Consider the following 14,236-nt stretch of genomic DNA (forward strand, 5'->3'; position numbering starts at 1 on the left):
GACTTTGTGAGGTAGGCACCAGGTGTGCTAGGACTGAAATGACAGGGAGAAATAGGCTAATGACTTGCCAACATGGAAAAAGGCAAAAGACTAGCCTACAGAACCTGGTTGTGTGGGAAACAGGCAGAGAGTTTCCTAGCTAAAACACAGGCAGATACCAAGCCAGCTGAGGTTCTCCTGTGGACAATCTCGGACTCAGCACTATGTCTTTCTAAGGAACTAAGCCCGTGGGAGGCTTCAAGGTTGGGCTCTACCAGCCACGGCAGGGCCTGTGTCAGATGCACTGACCATGTCATGGGGAAAGCATCCAAAACTCAAGGGTGAAAGGCATTGGCAGATTTGGGGATACTTTTGAGACCCCAGATGAGTGATGAGTGTTGGAGGTCACCACCTTAGATGGGGAGAGAGGGTCACTGGATGTTGCTAAGAGGAAGGCTCTGATTTTATAATGTCCCATTAAACAGCAGTTCAGAGTATTCAGCTTTCTTGGTGTCTTGGACAATGCACCACACAGGGATTATATGGTCCTGCTGGGGGACTTTAATGTTCACCTGGGCATTGACAGAGGAACCTGGTTGGGATTGAGTGATAGGAATCATTGACAAAATAAATGTTTGTTAATCTTTCTGCTCTCTGCTGGTAAATATGTTTATAATTCAGGAAAATCAGATATGCATATTAGTGAAATACAGAGCAGCTCCTGTATCATTTCCATTGCAGTGGTTTCTGTAGTTGCCATGGTCACACGTTGAGCTGCAGCAGCAATTTGAAAAGTAGAATGCAGAAGCAAAGCCATCAACTTACATAAAAAAACAATGGACAATGATCTTTCACACAATCTTTTTTCACATGCCCACTAAGTTAGCTGGTACTCCCCAAGACCTACAGTAGAGTGAACAGACTTCAGTGTGTCTGTGTGTGAGCCCCACCAAACAATTTGACTAAAAACTGAAGCAGACACAAGTTGTGGCAGAAACTGGCTCAGACTAAAAGCCAGGTACAGGCATTGGTTCTGAAACAGGTTTGGCTGGGAAATGGCAACAGGCCCTGACAAAGGGGGTAGTACAGACTGACTCTGGGACAGACTGACAGAGGAACAGGGGCAGATAGATTGGCAGACTCTGACAGAGGTAGTGGAGCACTGACCTCACTGACCTGACTGCCGAAGACCAGAGGAACTGAACTGAACTGGAAGGTTCAACAAACATTTATTTTGTCAATGATTCCTATCACTCAATCCCAACCAGGTTCCTCTGTCAATGCCCAGGTGAACATTAAAGTCCCCCAGCAGGACCATATAATCCCTGTGTGGTGCATTGTCCAAGACACCAAGAAAGCTGAATACTCTGAACTGCTGTTTTGTCCGAGATTGTCCACAGGAGAACCTCAGCTGGCTTGGTATCTGCCTGTGTTTTAGCTAGGAAAGTCTCTGCCTGTTTCCCACACAACCAGGTTCTGTAGGCTAGTCTTTTGCCTTTTTCTATGTTGGCAAGTCATTAGCCTATTTCTCCCTGTCATTTCAGTCCTAGCACACCTGGTGCCTACCTCACAAAGTCAGATTTCTAAGCCTGCCTGTCTCCTCTCCACCTGTCACTGGCATTGATCAGGCAGCTGGTCAGTCCATCATGGGACAGCCAAACAAAAAACGAGATAGGTCTCCCTACTACCGTCGCAGAATGTTGAAGGAGGCCATGATCAGACAGTTTGGAGGTCTCCCCTGCCTGGGGCCAGCAGAGAACCATTCTCCTAAGAAAGACCCCATCTTCTCACCACAACACTTCCCTTTCCAGACCACCCATCCACAGCTAGTGAGATCGTTGCATTCTGTGGTCACTGAATATGCGCCGTTTTGTCCTGACAGCACTCAGTCTCTATTCCTTTGTCCACTCTTCTCCCCTACTACATTGATAGCCGGCAATCCATAATCAGAAGTGTACGTTTCTTCAACACAGCCACACACTGCTTCCCTGGATCCACAGCCCCTGTGATCCTGCCAAAGCTCCAGGGTCTAATGCCTCCACTCCCAACCTCCATTGTTCATGTGGGAGCAAATGACAACAATCTGAGCTAAATACACATAAATGCTGTTTAGCCACCTCTCAAATTCAGAAATAGTGTTTATGCAAACTTTCATCACTTTACATGTGTTAGCTCAGACTGGCTCTCTACCATAATTTATGTGTTAAAAATCATGTATATTTGAACCGCTAGGCTTGCCATATCTGTTGTAGATTCTAGGAATGCTCGTTTTGTTTTCTGTTTGAACACTGTATCCTTGTGCGAGACATGGAGACAGCTGTTACTGTCTCACAGACCAACAAACCACCAACGGCTCCTTCTACCCGGGTGTTTAAAACAAACAAACCCTCCGTACTGAAGCCAGCAGGCAGCAGGCAGACTGGAGCAAGCGGGTAGGTATGTTATGTTACATCCTGTCATATCTATTTGGAACACTCAGAATTTGTAAATCTGAACCCATAACCCCATGATCAGTAGGGCTGATCACTCAGCCCCTCTCGTCAATCAGCTCAAGATCCTAACAATTTTTAACATAAACAAATACCAAACTGCATCAGCCTGCTTCGCTTCCTTTCCCTTGTAAAGCATTTTTCCAGCCTGCTGGAGATGTACACAACTATAATACAAGACATGCCAAATGTTTACACCTCCCAATATTCCGTACTGGGCCCTGTCAATTCTCTATTAGATATAGGGGGGCTCAGCTGTGGAACAGTTATATTCAAATTGCATTTCCGTTTACTTCTCTCAAGAATTTCAAATATAAGCTTAGGACCTGTCTGATGAGCCAAACTTAACCATTCAAACTGATCATATCTGATTATGATTGGCCTTTCTCTCCCTCTATGTCGTAAGGAGTTGACTAATCACAAGTTTGCTTCAGTAATCATGCGCACATGAGAGCATGTGCGCACGCACACTCACTTGCGCACACACACACACACACACTTATACATTACACCAAAACACACACACCCTCATCACATTATTTTACCTGTTTTGTTTCTTTGCTTGGTTTGTGCCGCCTACTTTATGTTTGCTTTTGATTCTGTGGTTGCTTGTTTGTTTATTTTTGTAGATCACATGACTTTTGTATCTGTTTATAATGTGTAATGAGGTGAGATTACTCCCATAAGCCTCTAGGGGTTTTCTAAATCTCACCTGCACAATTTGTTTCTTCTCTTGTGTTGTGTTGTTTTATGCTGTTTTGTTTGTACTGTGCAAATAAATTAAATAATAATAATGATAGTAACAATAATAATAATTTGAAAGTTTTTGTTGTTTAGTAAATGACATTCTGAATGAATGTTTTACAAATTTTTGCTTTGATTCTTTTGAATTTAATAAGTAGATATATAAATACTTAAGTTTCACTGGCTAAATAGTTATGAGTATGCATATTTAGAATGTTTTTTCATTGTTCAACACAAGCCATTTCAGTAGAGGAATTAATTATATGACAATAAAATAGAAATAATTTTTTACACTTTGTAGATGTTATACTGGCATCATTATGGTCTTTGATAATACGGTAGTCACTTTCAGTCCAAAATGGCGGAGGCGTAGCTCTGCTGCATGCATGTATAATATATGTAAGAGCTCCAATAGTACATCCATGCTCTGCTGGTGCTGATGTTGCAGTGGAATGACCAATTAGCTTTCACAAAAGTGAAGCCAATGCGGAAGTGACTTAAACGTGCATTCTCTCTAATGACCAGCAGGGGGCGACTCCACTGGCTCCAAAAAGAAGTCTGAGTGAGAAATAGGGTCATTTTCTATGAGAAAATGACCCTATTTCTCACTTGATTTAGTACCTCAGTAAATAAACACTTACCTAAGGAGTTTATGTCTCAATTGCTAGTTTCTTCTTCAATACATCATGATGTTCATTTTGTAAATTATGGTCCCATTTAAAGTAAAATAGACGATAAAGCAGCATATGCTTTAGGGCGTGGCTACCTTGTAATTGACAAGTTGCTGCCACAGTGACAACGTTGATTAGGTATCGTAAACATGGCTTAACCACAGATTCACAGCATCAGCGTAGCCGTCGCCATTTTAGTGTGTTTTCAGTTCGTGAAAGTTAATTGTAATAATTGTCGTCTTAAAAAGTCTTGCTCAGCGTTTAGTTGTACTAAAAGACCCTCTAAGGTATCGGATGTTCAGTTTTCCGGTAAGTATATTTTGTTTTAATGGTTTTAAGCCTGTTTTTCCAATGCTAATGCTAACGAAAATTAGCATTAGCATTGGTATTATCACAGTTCACCATAGTCTGTTAATGCACCGTACTAAACAAGCTAGCAGCTAGGGTTAGCTTCACCGTCTCGTCCAGACATGGTCACTTCTGACTCCAAAAATCGAAGATGGCAGCGGTCAAAATGCCAAATTCGAGGCTTCTGTGGTAAACCGTTTTAACATTCAATAGCTAGACTAGATCCAGTTGTTACTAGTTATAACTGAAGTCGGCATTTGCTGTAGGTGAAGAAAGAAAAAGCCCGCCAGTGTGGTCACTAGATATCATACTATGCATATTCTAAACTCAGATGATTTTTTTGGGCAGTGGGACCAGCTGAGTGATGAACTCACATCAAACTGGGCAGTTCTGATCAAATATTAATCAAGATTCTTCTACTGCACTGAAAACTGCATTCTAGATAGGTAGAATTACAATTATGGATATCCACAATATTCATACACATTCATGTCCACAATTGTATTTTTCCTTGTCAAATTGCAGTTTTACATATCAAAAAATACAGTTTTACTAGTCAAAATCTATTTTTGGATATTCGAAATTACATTATGGATATCTGGAATGGGGTTACATTTCGGATATATGAAATTAAAATTATGACCAGTAACAATTGGATTGTAGACATCTGAAATGAGAGTTTTTCCTTGTAAGAATTCTATTGCAGATATCCAAAATATTCATTCTGGATATCAAAAATGTAATTGTGCATATCTGAAATTGAAAGCCCAATACACATGAAGAATGATGGAAGAATGATGTTATGGATATCTGAAATGTTCATTTTGACTAGGAAGAATTGAATTACAGATACCTGTAATGCACATACAGTCTAGCTATTAAATGTTAAAACAGCCACTTATACTTTTTAGGGATTTTTAGAGATCTTAAATTTATTTTTGACTAGTACAATCAAAGTTGTAAAAATCTTGAAATACAATTTCTACCACTAAGAATGTTAATGTGGATATCTTTAATTACCATTCTGACTAGTGAGAATACGATTTTGACTAGGAGAAATACTATTTTGGATATCTAAAATGTAATTACATATAGTGTGGTTCAATTAAATGTTAAAATGGCTTGCCATAGGCTTCAAAGTGGGAGCCCACAAAGCAATGGGGGATGTCATGGTGGCTACGTCCATTATGTTTTACAGTCTATGGAATGGACAGATGAATAAATCAGAGTTTGGAGGATGATAAATGACATTAACATTAACATTATGACATTGTGTTGTTTTAACCATCCAGTTTCTGGTGCTGCTGCTTTACATTACAGTAATGTTAATGTAGCTCGATAGTTTGGATGAGTTGACTGCTGATGCATTTCCACCGTGTGTTCTTTGTCTTCTACACCATACAAGTTAAAACTCTGCTTCATGCTCTGTCAGACTTTTTAAAAGGACTTTTTACATTTTCAGGGTGAGTGAAAGAATCAGGAGAGACGAGAAAGAAATGAGGAAGAATTTTGTTGGAAGAAAAACAAGGAGTGTAAAGAGGAAAGAGAAACAGATGTGAAGCAGCCCAAGTGTCAGGTGATGGAGAGACACAAACAAATTCAACTGGTAAGGAACTTACACCAGTGTCTAGATGAATTACTGGTCTGTAAGTATTTTAAAGGCACAATCTGTTATCCAAATGTAAACTAAAGGATATACCCAACAAACAAAACACAAAGCTGCTATAAAAAGACTTACAGATCAACACACAACACAACAATGATATTAACATGATGTCTTCTAAAGCTGTTGTAAACACAGCACTAAGATTAATAGTTCAAAGTGCTGATTCATCATTCATCTGACTGATTGATTAATCTATAAGTCAGTTAGTATTTATGTGATGTAAATAAATATTGTTCATATTTATTTATTTTAAATATTTAATAAATATTGTTAATAATATTAATTAATTATTAATAATTATTATTTATTTATATATTTATATTGAAAAAGACTTTACAATTAGGGATCAAATGAAAAGATAATTAACAGGGAAGTAATGGCTTTAGTAAAATGAATTCATTGAATCATTTCTATGTTGGAACTGTTTGGATGCTATCAGCTGTTTGTTCTTCTGAATTCTACAATCTGCATTTGCAAACAAAAAGAAAAAAGTAAATTGTTTTCATTTTTACCTGGACAAGTGACTTTTTATTTGAACTTTTGGCGTTCCGGTCCCCGTGTCCAGATAAACGAGGTCAGTCTATCTGATCATTGGCCCATGTTGTTTTCCACCTCACTCCCCTCCCAGACTCCTAAAGCCAGTCTTCCAGGACACTATTCCAGGTCTGGTACCAATCTTGAATACTGTGACCAGAAGAACACCAATATTCTTGACTCCATTGCACCTTACAGAGTTGGAAAAGCAAAAATCAAAGGTCAGCCCTGGTTTAACTCCATAACTGGTTTGGGTAGGCAGGAATGCAGGAGAGCGAAGCATAAATGGAAAACAGATAAACTCCAAGTGTCATATCAGCGTCTGAGATACTCTCTGGCTAAATATCAACAGTGTGTCAAAGCAGAGAGAACCAAATATTTTTCTGATATCATCTTCAAACATGCCCTTAGAGCCAAAGTTTTATTTAATGGAATAAATACAATACTCAACTCTGCAGTCATAAATTCTATGATCCATCAGAGTTAAGTTTCTCAGTTCTCATCAACTTTGAACCGATTTCTTTCTCCTCTTTGACACATATTATCTCACATATGAGCCCTGGTACATGTCCCTTAGACATTATTCCATCATGCCCACTTAAGAAAGTGCTGGACACTGTTGGGCCTAGTATTTTATTAATAATTAATAGCTCCCTTGTCAATGGCTATGTGCCAGCTTGCTTTAAACATGCTGTCATTCACCCTTGAATTAAAAAACCTAACTTAGATCCGTCTATTCATAAAAATTACCGACCAATCTCATAGCTCTCGTTTTTATTCAAAATTCTTGAAAAAGTAGTTTTCTCTCAACTCATCTCCTTCTTGGACAAATTCAGCACGCTGGAAAATTTCAGTCGGGTTTTATGACGCTCAATATCACAGAGTCCGCTCTCCTGAGAGTAACAAATGATTTGATCTCGTCTTTACATTCAGGAAATTATACTATTTTAATTCTTTTAGATCTCTCGGCTGCCTTCGACACAGCTGATCACTCCATCCTCTTGGACCGCCTTAAACATGTTGTTGGCATTCATTGACAGCCCTTCAGCGGTTGCCTTGTACCTCCGAGACTGTTAGAATTGATAATGTGTCCTTTTCCTCTGCACCCATCTCCTGTGGAGTACCACAAGGCTCCATATTAGGCCCTATTGTAGTTTTCCTATATAAACTTCCTTTGGGGTCTGTTTTGAGATAATGTATCTCCTACCATTGTTATGCTGATAACACCCAGCTGTACCTCCTGCTGAAACTTTGTGATCCATGCAGTTTTAACTGCCTTCTAAATTGCATTAAGGTTGTAAAATCCTGGATGGCAAAAAGCTTCCTTCAGCTAAACCAGAATGAAACTGAGGTCTTCATCTTCGGCCCTGCAGACAACTCCACAACCACAATCAATGCCCTCGGGCTTCTGTCATTGAATGTAAAGTCCCACACAAGAAGTCTTGGTGTTATCTTTGATTCTGGCTTAAAATTTGATAAACAAATCAACTCAGTTGTCAGTACTGGCTTCTTCCATCTTAGATCACTTGCAGAGTTAAAATCATTCCCGTCCATTAAAGATGTGGAGACTATAGTTCAAGCTTTTATTTCCTCTCGCCTCCACTACAGTTCTCTCTATGTAGGAATCAGTTAGTCAGCCCTATCTCGCCTGCAGCTGGTTCAAAATGAAGCAGCGAGACTCCTCACTTGTACCAAGAAGAAAGAACATATCTCCTCTGTACTGGCCTCTCTTCACTGGTTACCAGTGAAGTACAGAATTGATTTTAAGATTCTTTTATTTGTTTTTAAAGCACAGCATGGACTGGCACCAGGTTACATCTCTGAACTGCTCATCCCCTATTCCACCTCCAGATCCCTCAGATCTGCTGACCAATCACTGCTCTGCATTCCAGGCACTCAGTTAAAAACCAAAGGTGATTGATCATTTTTATGCATGTACTCATAGAAGTGGAGTTACATCTCAGTAAATGATGTCTCGTATGTGCTCCTCCCTTCAAGTAAAAGCCTCCCACATGGGCCTGAATCTGTACGCTAGCAATGCAGACCCCACTGTTGACTGGTGAAAGAGGTCAACTTCCCACGACCTGGTGGTCCCACAACCTCATCACACACTCCTTACTCAAAGCTGAAAATGACCACTGAGCATCAATCAGACACAGATGATGGTGCCCCCACAGACTTTGCACCAAGCATCAGAAGTGGAGGTGGAAGACCAAGACATGGCTAGACAAATGTCTTCCGTTGACATGCGCCTTGAGACCCACTGAGTCGCATCACACAGCCAATGAGCCAGCTACTGAGCCATCAAAGGAGGCCCTGGGCTTTCTAGGCAGATGAAGTGTTGATGAAGACTTGCTGAGGCTTTATGTATGTTTAATGTAACAGCATAGCACACAAGTGAAATAGCAGGTAAATGGCTACTTGAACACTTTTGTCTAAAGCACTTTATAATTTGTCAAATTTATCACTCACCCTTTCACACACATGGAACCACCAACCCTGTGGTTAGTGGACAGCAGGTTCTACCTCCTCAGCCACAGCCGCCCCATGTGAGTGAAGGCGCCTTTCCCCCTAATCCTGGAATGGAGGTGGATAAAAAGTTCTCAGGTAAACAATCCTGGGCCCGAAAGTGGATGTGATGATGTGGAGTTGAAACAACGGGTTGGACTGAAGCACCGCCTCACCCCTATCCTTTCTGATAGACATGCAGGAGGAGTGAATGAAGCACAGAGGTCCCCCTCTCTTGGCAGAGAGAGAGATCTCATCTGCACCAGGTGGGCAAACTCATCTACTCCTAGTGGGGGAGCATCATGGAAAGCTTGCCAGTGGTTGATGACATACTCTTCAACAACTGAGAGTGACTGAAGATTCAGCTCCATTGTCTAAGGTTGCTGAGTGAAAAAGAAAGCTGAACAGCAGGTGCACTGGTGCACCTATATTACAGTGCATGGTTGCTTCCTCCTGATTGGGCGGTGAGAGCAGAGATCTGTCTCACGGTGCTGAGGCAGAGTCGCAATTAGAAAAACAAATAGCAAAGTCCGTTTGAGGGCAGAGCACATACAAAATAGAACCTCACAGTTTAGAGGTTGATCGCATTATGTAAGTAAAATCTTAATATGTAAAGTAACTGGTAACCATAACTGTCATATAAATGATATGGAGTTAAAATGCAGTGAAGTACAAACTGCTGCACTACATCTGTAGTCTTTTTATATTTCAATCAGAGTAAAAGCTAATTATTTTGTAGTAATTATGTTTTTCCTATAGTTGGTGTAGATGATGTTGGTGTAGATGGAAGCTCTTACATAATGAGATGATTGTGAAAGTGTATTCAGTTTCACATACATTGTAGAATCTATTGATCCCAGTTTATACATGTTTTAAATAGAAAATATTTTGTAACTTAAAGCATTCTCTAACTAAATGCAGTTTTAAAAGTAGGTGATCATCACCTCTATTAGACTGATATACAGTAAATTTATTATTAGAGAAATTTTCACAGTATCATAGAAAACATGCAACAACTAGTATTGTTTACATAGATGACAATCTCCACATGAACTTCATCGCTCCCCATTTAAAGGTCTATCATGCAACAACAGAGGGAGCTCTTGCTTTCTTTATGGAAACACTTTTCCTGACAATTGTTGCAGCAGCTCCTCTTTACTGTAGCATCCTTCTAATTCAGAATCCTATAGAGGGACCCACCTCCACATCTAGCTGTCCGTCTCTTGCTCTCTCTCTCTCTCTCTCTCTCTCTCTCTCTCTCGAGGAGGGGGAGGAAAGCGAGTGAGCGCAGTTTGAGTTGTGCTCTGCGCTTTATGCCAGCCAGGGGTGTGTTTCGGCTCCACACACACTGTATCTCTGGGTAGCAGCACCCCACCGTGCAGCCAGCCTGAGTGCCATGTCTAACAGCTGTGTTGGCTGAAGGGTTACAGCTCATCTGAAGGGAAGGTAGCATCTTGCTTTGAGGAGGAAAGAAGATAAAAGAAGACTGACCAGTTGCAGAGAGAGAGAGAGAGAGAGGGGGATAAAACTGAGAGCCCCCCCCCTCGCCTCACTAAACAGAGCAAAAACGGAAGGCTTTGGAGTATTCAATTTTTTCTTTCGTTTTATATTTTTCTTATTCCTCATCGCGGTGCTGGGAGGTGCTTCATCTTTTCATATAGTCTCTCTCTCCATCATTTGCCTTCTCATCTATTTCTCCATCTACCTGGTGTATAATTTCCTTTATTTATGAGTGAGAGAAAGGAGAAAGGAGGGAGTTTTGTTTTAATTTTCGTCCTTTCTTTCCTCCTCGCCACTCTCTTACCAAACCATATCATACCTGTCAGACCCTCCTTGCCATTTCATCTCTTAACTGCTGCCATCAGTTCATCATCCCCCCACCCTACGCCTCTTTCTGTCTCTAAAGTCTGATGTTTTATGAACTTGGATGATTTTTCTTCAAAGACAACTAAAAAAACTCCTCATGAATGACTCTTTTTCCCTTTTCCTTCTCTTTTGGTCCCTCCACACCCATTTTCTTTGCATCACACTCTTGCGGGATTCTTAAATGTTACTCTAGGTAGGTTAACTATCGTTTAGTGTCTGTCTATCTGTCTGTCTGTGTGTATTTGTGTGTGCTTTACGTATACATAAAACACACATTAACACACACATGCACTCGCACACTAAACTATGCCTAGAAGAACAGTGTTCAGTGAGTGGATATTGGTCTGGTCTCACACCGTCTTCACACCCTCCTACTCCTCATCTGTTCTTCTCATCGTTGCAAAGCGCGCCCATCTTTAATTGTTGTCATTGAGAAATCTTTTTTATCTGTCCACATGTCATGTCCCCTTTTTTCATTTCAAAGAAGACATGGATTTCTTTGGCAACCTGTTGTAAAGTAACATGGGAAGAGGGAAAATGAGAGAACATTTCCAGGCACTTTGGCGTCATTTTATTTTTAATTATAATTTGGCAAAGTTGGGGCTGTTTAGTCTAAAGTAAATAATATTCTCTTCATGTTATTTATTGTGCTGCATTCAAAGTTAGCAGCTAATGGCCATCTCAAGTCATTAAGAGTGTTTCCCATCTCATGCTTGATTTGTGCTTATTTCATCGTGCCAGTCCATCAGCAGCCATTAGTTCTTTGACTGTCTCTCAAACAACAGCCCCCCCCCCCACCCCCACCCCCCCACACACACACACACAAAACCAGAATACACTCCTTATCATCATCAGAACTGAATTTTTGTGCTTCTGCATTTTTCAATTTTCCCTTCTCTCAATTCGATGGTTTTCATCCAGAAGTGGCCATATTTCATTCCTGAAGCCCCCACCTCCCCACCCCCCCCACCCCAACCCACCACCTCCACTTGTCTTCATTCTCATCCTCAATCAGGCAGGAGAGACCGGTTGGCATTAGTTGGATGTTGAACAGTGGATTAAGCGGGTAAAGCCTTGCTGTGGAATGGAGGTGTTGTAGATAGTGTGTGCAGGTTGTAGATAGAGACAGACTGATAGACAGATCAAAATAGATAGGACCTAATATCCCCATCACATCACTACCCTCCTCTTTTCTTCTGTCACATTTTCCTTCCTCTCTTTATGTTGTGTTTGATGCCTCGTCTCTTCTTCTCAATGCCACACCTTTTTTTGGGAGCATTGCCACTGTTAGTCTGTTCTCACTAAGTTTTTAGCCTTTATATATCCACGGACATCTAAGTGAAATATTACAGCCAGTAGCGTAGGCCCACACCAGCCACTTTAGCCTCCTTTGTCTTCTGGACTGATAAAGGAGCTTAGTAAACACCTCTTTTCTTTATTGTTCTGAGAGTGGGATGTCATCATGAAGGAATATGAAGGACCACTCGTTTTGCTCTGTCTTTGCTTTTGTGTCTCAACTCTGCTCCTCTGTAAAACATCTCCACTACCGTCTATAAATTATGTGTTACAGAAAAGAGTTAATTAGGTGAGTAGTGAATTAATATAGCACTCACTTCTTCGCAACTGAGTGTATGTATGCACATGCATGTACAGTAAGTGTGTGCACTGAATGTGTGTGTGTGTGTGGTGTGTGTGTGTGTGTGTGTGTGTGTGTGTGTGTGTGTGTGTGTGTGTGAGAGCACAGCAAGAGTGTGCATGTGTTTGTGTGTGTGTGCATGCTACTGATGGAAATGCATTCTGCATGAACTTTGATCAGCAGGTTCTCTGTGAAGGGTATTTTCATATCTTCCACCACATTTGCTTGTACTGTTAAACCTTTTTTCACCCTGCTGTGACTAATTGGTTGTTTATCAGGCCAAGCTTTTTATCTTTATCCATTTTTCTTTATATGTACTGTTCTATCTCTGTGAATTTAATGCATTATCACATATCTCAATGGGAATATAAGCAAGAGAGATTTCTCACTCAAGGACTATTTCTAATTCATGGCTGAAACCGATCCAGAGTAACGTCTCTCTCCATAAGCTTACATAAGTTGACTCACTCAATTAGTCTGGTGCAGTGTGCAGGTGCATGCATTCACATGCATTCATTTTAGTCTCCTTATTGTGCATTTGAGTTGGTTGAGGTTTGTTAACCAGTGCTGTGTTGATACCCTCCTCTTCCTCCATTACATTTCTTCTTGTTTCCTGTTCGATGGATCTGCCAACAGATCTCTGGAAATGAACAGATCTCTGGGAATGGATCACAGATCTAATGTGACTCATACACCAGCATTACTGTATAAGACTCTTCAGCATGACCTTAATGAGTACACTGTATACTATAGATGACATACTAGGCTGTATGTTTCAGAGTGCATCATATATTACCTATCATGGGTGATGGCTGCTGTGTTAGCTTTTCCACAACCAGATGCCCAATGCTTCACTAGACAGTATTATTCTGAATGAACAAGCTAATAAACAAACAGCAACTTAACAAATGCATAATTATCCTAAAGATGATTAGAATGCACTATTACAAAGAACAAGAACAAACTGAATTGACTCTTTAATTGTTTAGAGATAAAAAGTAAATGATTGCAGATGAGCTAACCTGAGTCAGTATGTGGTACGGTTGGTTTAAGATTGACTTCCTGTTAGCTAGAAGCAGGCATCATTCTGACTTTAACAACACTTTTTATGTAAGTGTCATAAGACATTCTGCATGTCACTTCATATTTTAAATAGCAGCAGATGTCTAGACATTGCTCATAGGCAAAGTTAAAACAACCAGGGTCTAAATATTCTCCATTAACAGGGTGAGAGTGTGGGCCTTTAGCCTGAAAGTTTCAGGTTGATTTTAACTGAGCGCCTTTATGTCCAAACAGCCTGAATGATTTAACACGTCTTTCACATGGCTGGTGTAGTGTTGCCACACTGTGAGCACAAAGTTGTTTAAAAGGGTCCTGACCACCTCTTAGGTTTCAGTTTAATGAAGGATTTATGTTCCAAAGAGGAATCATTAAAAACTCCTTGAAGGTTGTTAAGATCTTTAAATGCTGTAAACATTCAAGACAAAACAAAACAAACAAACAAAAAACGGTTCATTTTGTGTCAAAATATGATTTGGAGCAAAGTATCGAAGCACATAAAGGCCAGAATTGATGACACTAGAGAGTTCACTACATTTGCATTAAAAAAAATGCATAAAAATGTCTTGTGGAGTAACTTACTCCAAATAACATCGTTTTAAAAGTAACCAAACAAATAAACCATTTTCAGTTTCTTTATGCAGAGGTTTATTTAAGGATACGCTGAATTATCCTGCATGAGTCAGGCTATCAGTGTCATTTTAATACTACTATGAGAGTCAAAGATAATTAGACT

General features: G+C 40.2%; 1 protein-coding gene across 7 annotated transcripts in view; it reads left to right on the plus strand.

Moving 5' to 3' along the window:
- The first annotated feature begins 3,825 nt into the window (after positions 1-3,825).
- Positions 3,826-14,236, plus strand: part of grin2bb (glutamate receptor, ionotropic, N-methyl D-aspartate 2B, genome duplicate b) — a 99,529-nt gene continuing 89,118 nt past the window's right edge. The window contains exons 1-3 of one of the 7 annotated variants that reach the window (XM_042399406.1): positions 3,826-4,192; positions 5,694-5,837; positions 6,526-6,652. The gene's annotated coding sequence lies outside the window, so the exon portion shown is untranslated. Of the gene's footprint in view, positions 4,193-5,693; positions 5,838-6,525; positions 6,653-8,102; positions 8,345-8,389; positions 9,404-14,236 lie in introns of those variants that run through there. The other 6 variants (XM_042399397.1, XM_042399434.1, XM_042399441.1 and 3 more) reach the window with 6 other exon arrangements.

The sequence above is a fragment of the Thunnus maccoyii genome, chromosome 2, assembly GCF_910596095.1.
Source record: "Thunnus maccoyii chromosome 2, fThuMac1.1, whole genome shotgun sequence".
Lineage (NCBI taxonomy): Eukaryota > Metazoa > Chordata > Actinopteri > Scombriformes > Scombridae > Thunnus > Thunnus maccoyii.